Here is a 6,477-nt window from a genome sequence, read left to right on the forward strand (position 1 = left end):
TCATTTTTTATACCACATATAGTCATGATGTCATATTGTCTTCATTCCTAAACACCAAACGAATCATCATCAACCTCATCAATTGGGGAAAAAATAGGAGGAAAATATTTTTCTGGCGATATGGGGACAGTTAATTGCTGGCTAATCTGAACACGCCAGCTTCAATCAACGAGAGAGGACCACGACGGCATCCAGTTTTGATACAAAGGCTACATCCGTGACTCACTGGGCTGTTTATAGTCGTTTACTTCACATCTGGCAAAGTACTGTACGTCTTTCTTCACTTAAAAAGAAACCACGAAACAAAATGTACAACAACGCAGTAGTAATCAGAGCTGGTTCTCGTGAGAATTTTGTAGGATTTTGTACAGTGAAGAACCAAAGACGGCACTGCTTAAATCTTAGTTACCATTGTCACGACATGTTGTTGTTTATTTTTTGCAATTTTTGCTGAAGGTGATTTTATTTTGTTAATCCAGGGAAACAAGGAGCACTCTATAGCAACACAGAGACTACTTAGCATTATACCGCAGTGTCAAGAACTCAAGCACACGTTAAGAAAATAGTGCAAGAAAGAGAAAAAAACAAGTAGAAGAAAAGCTCTGAAAACATGTGTCCATTGTAATCGAGTAGGGTGTTAAAATCGAATCCGTCCCATGGCGATGGTCTTGTTTTTTAATAAAAACACATTAAAACCACTCGTTTGTGATTTACGTGTGATTAAATGTGACTTCTTTGCTTCAGTTATGCAATCTATTGTTTTACAAATTGCTTTAGTAGTTTTGGAATTGCACAAAGTGTCATGTTTCGGTTCTGTTGGGTTTTTGTTTGATTTTGGGTGTTCTGTTCGTGTTCCTTTTTGCCTGTGTGTTCAATGTTTTGTTTTTTGTTCCTCGTCTTTCCCCTCGTGTCGTTATGTGTAACCACGCCCGCCTGTGTGTCTTTCCTTTCGTGCGTGTCAATCTATCAGTGTCCTCAGCCACTTGTGTCTTCCCCAGGTGTGTCTTGTCAAGTAAGTTGGTGTATTTAGTCTGTTGTGTTTGTCCAGTCACTGTGGGAGCTTTGTCGACGTTATGTGTGGAAGTTTGTGTGTTTCGTCTCGTCAGAGCTAAGTCTTTGTCACAGACAAGCTGTTGTCACAGTCAAGTCTTCGTCACAGCCAAGTCTTCATCACAGCTAAGCTTTTGTCACAGTCAGGTTTTTGTCACAGTTAACTCTTTCACAGCCAAGTCTCTGTCACAGCCAAGTCTCCGTCACAGCCAAATATTCATCACAGCCAAGCTTTCGTCACAGTTAAGGCTTTGTTACAGCCAAGTCTTTGTCACAGCCAAGCTTTCGTTACAGCCAAGCTTTTGTCACAGTCAAGTCTTTGTCACAGCCAAGCCATCGCCACAGCCAAGCCATCGTCACAGCCACAGCCAAGCCATCGTCACAGCCCCAGCCAAGTCATAGCCACACCACAGCTAGTCAAGGCTAGTCAAGGCAAGTCAAGGCAAGTCAAGGCAAGGCAAGTCAAGGCAAGTCAAGGCAAGGCAAGTGAGGTCCTGTCACATCACTCTCATTCCAGTCTAGTCACGTTGTCCTGTCCAGTCACAACGACCAGTCCAGTCACGTACAGTCCAGTCGCCACGACCAGTCAAGTCACATCCTGTCTAGTCGCGACATCCAGTCCAGTCCTGACGACCAGTCTAGTCGCGACGTCCAGTCTAGTCGCGACGTCCAGTCCTGTCCTGACGACCAGTCCTGTCCTGACAACCAGTCCAGTCGCAATGTCCAGTCCTGTCCTGTCCACCAGTCCAGTCGCAACGTCCAGTCCTGTCCACAAATCCAATCCTGTCCTGACGTCCAGTCGCAACGTCCAGTTCAGTCGCATTGTCCAGTCCTGTCCTGTCCACGCCCATCCAGTCATTGTTGTCTGTTGACCTTTGTTCCTGTGTTTGATTAAAGTTCCACATATTGCACTTCATTCCTGTCTCACTGCTTTGCTTCCCGGCGTTTGGGTCCACCATCCCTCAACCAATCACGCCCACCTTGACACAAAGTCATGTCTTCTTGACCCTACTTTTGCTGTCTTGATTTTTAGAAATGAACTGCGTATGTGCAGTTTATCAGAAGCTAATGCCCACAACATTGTTAGCTATAGTGCTAAACTGTACTAAAACTGAAGTTCGTCCTGCCTACGGCTTGGTCATGATATTATATAGTGCTTTTGTTTGAAAATGACTTTTGCACAGTTTATTTGTCAAGTCATGGGCAAAGAAACTTGGTGTGGGAGCAGTATTATACAAATTAGCCAAAAAAAAAAAATAGTCCGGAAAAATTTACTGAACTGAGACATTTTCATTTTAATGAATATTTATTTGGTTGTTTAACAAACAGCAGACTTTCCAGAGAGTCAACCAACTACAACTGGTGCCTTGCCTTAAGTAGGTAACTACTTTTTTTATACAAGACATTTAAAAACTCTATGTTCGATCATATGTTCCCTTTAAGACATTGCCTTTGCAGTTAACTATGCTTTAGTGTTTTTAAATGTAAGCAATCCCTCCACCTGGTGTAAACTAAAATCAAACTTGTCTTTGTACAAATTGTGATGAGCCAAACCACAGATTAGTCATTTAAGTAAATAAAATGTCCTTTTCAAAAAAAAAACAAAAAAAAAAAAAACAACTGGCCGACGTGATGCCTTATACATTTTAAGCACAATAATTTTGGGGTTTGCTCGCGCTCAGAGTGCAAAAAAAAAGAAAAGAAAAAAGAAGTTTATTTAAAGCTTAAATGAGTTTGACATGAGATGTGACTGGACCCAACACTAAGTGCAACATTTAAAGGGCCAGCATCACGTCTTGCAGTAAGGTGATACTCGGCGGCTTGAGTCCACGAGCGCCAATATGGCAAACACATGTTAGCAGCTCGTTTCTAATGTGATAAATCTTGTAAATCTTGAAAAAAATCTTATTTTCACTTGGCATTTTATGATTTTATGAGGTTGAATATTTGTGATAGAACGCTGTACTCCTGATGTTTATGACAGCAAAGCAGCGGGCTACGATGATAAAAAAAAATGATGGATTCCCCCCTTGTTATTCTGACATTAATCAAATAAACTCAAGAAAATATTAAATATATAAGTTGTAGATACATGTTAAGATTTAGTTTCCAAAATAACTAATCAGTAATACTGTAGGCTAGGCTATACAGTATGTCGGAGAACATACAAGTACCTTTTCTTGAGGTCTTGATGAGCAATGGACTCAAATTAGGTGCATAAAACATAAAAGAAACATCAATAGATTGAATTCAACAGCGATAAAGACAGAGCACATAGCTAGCTATGGCTAGTAACTACTGTATGAGCCTAAATCAGATAACAGCAGCTATACAGACAGCCAGTTTGATCCAGAGCTTGCATCATGTCATAATTGAAAATCAATCAATGTTATCTTGACATTGATAATGCTATTCTGAAGAATACTGAAATATAGCAGGTGAACGGCATCTTTCTGTTCAGATGTATGTATTTAGAGTTGGATTTTGAGTTGAGTGCTGTTTAAACCAAAGAGATAAGAGTATCCTGAATGTCATCGAGTTTCAGCCAGCGCTCTTTCTTGGCAGCAGATTTTTGGCAGATTTAGTTTTTGTATCCATGCAGAATTGCAGTCTCATCCCACTCGTAACAGATGTCTGGCCACCAGATGGAGGTCTTGGCTCTCACACTTCGTCTACTTCTGGTAGCTGTGGATTTGATTCAGGACATTTGTTCCTAGCGGTGTATAGCTGTTCAGGCGTTCAATGTTGGTACAAGACAGGGTCCTGCTGACTCAGACTGATTTTTTTTCCTGCAGGCGAAACTGGTGCAAGCACCCACTTTTGGAGGCAGTTGTCCAACAGCATCATGATAGAACTTCATCTTCAGTACTTGCTTGAACTCGGTTTAGAGGCTGTACCTATCTGCTCTTTCGAAGAATCCTTTCTACTTCCTACAGGAGTTGCATAGATAGAACTGTCACTTGGTTCCACTAAGGTTATCTCTGTTGAAAGAAAAAGTTCACTTGGAGGGAGACTGTAGATGATGAAGAGGTGGGTATTTGGGGCAGAGCCCTGCGTTTACACCCGTGGACACAGGAGAAGGGATATATTTGTATGATTGATGAATCATTCTAGTCGCTTGAGATCACTTTGGGGGCTAAAAATGTGTTTTCTACTTCCCACAGGAGCTGTAATTGGAGATGTCAAATGTGATTTTTATAAATGGTATATTTGGTTAAAATGGACTTAGGACCATTGAGGAGGATCTCTGGTTTGTCACTGCTCAGCAGAAAATGTTGCCAAGAGGGACAGTGAAGATGATGGATAGGGAACAAAGCCCTGGGGCACACTAGGTATGGCCAACCTGCATGCGATTAGTTTGGAGGCTGAAACTCTCTGCCCGTTTTGACTGAGTTGGAATTGGAATTGTCAATAGTGTGTCAGCTTTGATTAAAGTGTAGTTCCAGTTGAAGAAGATCAACGGATTGTTGTTACGTGAAAAATGTTGTCTGCAGAGTGCAAATGCTGAAGAGGAAGGGGCCTTAGGACACATTTAGAAATGAGAGAAGGGACAATTGACATGACTAATGAACAAAATCGGTTTGGAGGCTGACACCGTCTCCCAACACTGAATTGGAGTTGTCAGTAGTGATAAAATTAGTGTAAGCTTTGGCTCAGGTGAATTTCCAATGCGGGTTTTTGTGGTTGGAGAAAATGATTGAATTAACAAAAAATGTTGCGAGTTGAATGTTGAGAGTGTGGGGAAGAGAAGCGGCCCCAAGACTAAGCCCTGGGTCACACCAGTGGATGGATCATTCTAGGTTCCGTTTGGACATTGAAACTGACCACTCTTTCGAAGAATATAGTCTACTTCCACGAAAGCAACAAGTGATTTCAACACCCGTGGCCACTGTGTTCTTTTTGTTGTTTGTTCTTGCAGTTTTACAACCATTAATATAATAATTATTCTCGCATCTGTAAAAACTCCAACTTGTCGTTGTCTTCTGTTTAATGTGCCCTCATGTGGACCTGTTGTTTTGGTACAGATGACATTTAATGATCACACGTGCTTCTTTGCGCTGATGTGGTTGTAAACATGACCACCTCAACAGTCTCTTCACTCTGTACTTCATTTTAACATCCATGAAATGGGCGTTGTTTTCTGGTCTTTGGAACAAATCGTCGCTGTCCTGTGATTTTTTGTCTTTTATTTATTTATTTATTTAGATTTTTACGTTTAGGGGTGAAGCTGAATGCAGACATCCCCCAAAAAATAAAAAATAAATCTCGTTCAGAATCATGTCAATGGCTACTTTGTTGTTTCTCGGCTGTTTTCTTTACCAGGATGTATTGCATCACCTCATGCGTTCTGCTCCATAGACCATTTCATTATGTTTGTAAACAATAGACAAACACTTTGTGTTAAAAATGTATATATTTTTCCAACTACCTCTTAAAAAAATGTGTTTTGCTTTGAGGCGCTAACCACTGAACCACTGTGCTGCCCACAGTGGTCAAAATGTCAGGGGAAGGCTATAATATGAAAGTGCAGGTTGTTCTGTGTCATCAGGTAGCAGACTCAATTGTGAAGAAAATGACTTGTGATAAAGATCAAGGAAAGCATAAACTGTACTTCACAGTTCATTATCAAAGACTTTGTATTGCATCCTGATGAAACATAAGTCATCGCTTTACCTTGATGCCTTGTCGGATTTGGCTCATTTCTCTTCACAGTCCAACAGTTGGACCATTGGTCTCATTAGTAAAGGTCTTTCTTCAAGCTCGGTTTAGCTTCAAGGATATTTCCTTGCCTATCGTTACACTAAGCTTTGAGGTCAGAGCAGAAATGATGACCTGAATAAAGTCCACTTTTTACGCTATTTGCATGCATAAGCGGTCTTGTAACTGACACGGAAAGAAGCGCTTTGCCTCGGGTTTAGGGCTCCCCCAGGACTGTTTCTTGGCCGTCTTCGCGCAGTTTGTTAACAGCATAAAAAAAAAATGCTGGCAAATTCAGAAGCATCACCAAGGATAATGTTAAGGGTAGGGGTGAGGGTTAGGGTCAGGATTAAGGTTCACCTTAGTCTTCAATGAACCATACTTGTTTTTGAAACATGGGAAGAAGCCAGAGTACTTGGAGATCATTCAAACACCACACAGGAGGGCCTGGGCCGAGATCCAAACGCAAGGTATGCGTGCCAACCACTAGTGTACCGCCCCGCTCATGTCATGCTCTAATATCGACAAATCTCCACGAATAACACACACAGCGGGATGGCAAATTGATATATAAAACATCCTCATATTTTATTCTAGTGTGCTTGGCCAAATTCATATGTGCGTCTATTTTTCTGTCATCGCACGCATCAAAATGCTTGACTGGCAGCCACAGAGATCAAGTGATGATGTGCAGCCGTGCTTTAAAATGCAATTTTTCTTTCCCTCTCG

General features: G+C 41.3%; 1 long non-coding RNA gene across 2 annotated transcripts in view; it reads right to left on the bottom strand.

Annotated features, from left to right (window-relative positions):
• The window catches only part of LOC147172746 (uncharacterized), a 37,665-nt gene that overhangs the window by 9,725 nt on the left and 21,463 nt on the right, over positions 1-6,477 (bottom strand). Inside the window, exon 5 of one of the 2 annotated variants that reach the window (XR_015095302.1) lies at positions 2,375-4,031. The exons of the other annotated variant lie outside the window; for it this stretch is intronic. This is a non-coding gene — a long non-coding RNA (uncharacterized LOC147172746). Of the gene's footprint in view, positions 1-2,374; positions 4,032-6,477 lie in introns of those variants that run through there. 2 annotated transcript variants of the gene reach the window in all.

Source organism: Leptonotus elevatus, chromosome 6 (assembly GCF_054856555.1).
Source record: "Leptonotus elevatus isolate MCC_2025b chromosome 6, RoL_Lele_1.0, whole genome shotgun sequence".
Lineage (NCBI taxonomy): Eukaryota > Metazoa > Chordata > Actinopteri > Syngnathiformes > Syngnathidae > Leptonotus > Leptonotus elevatus.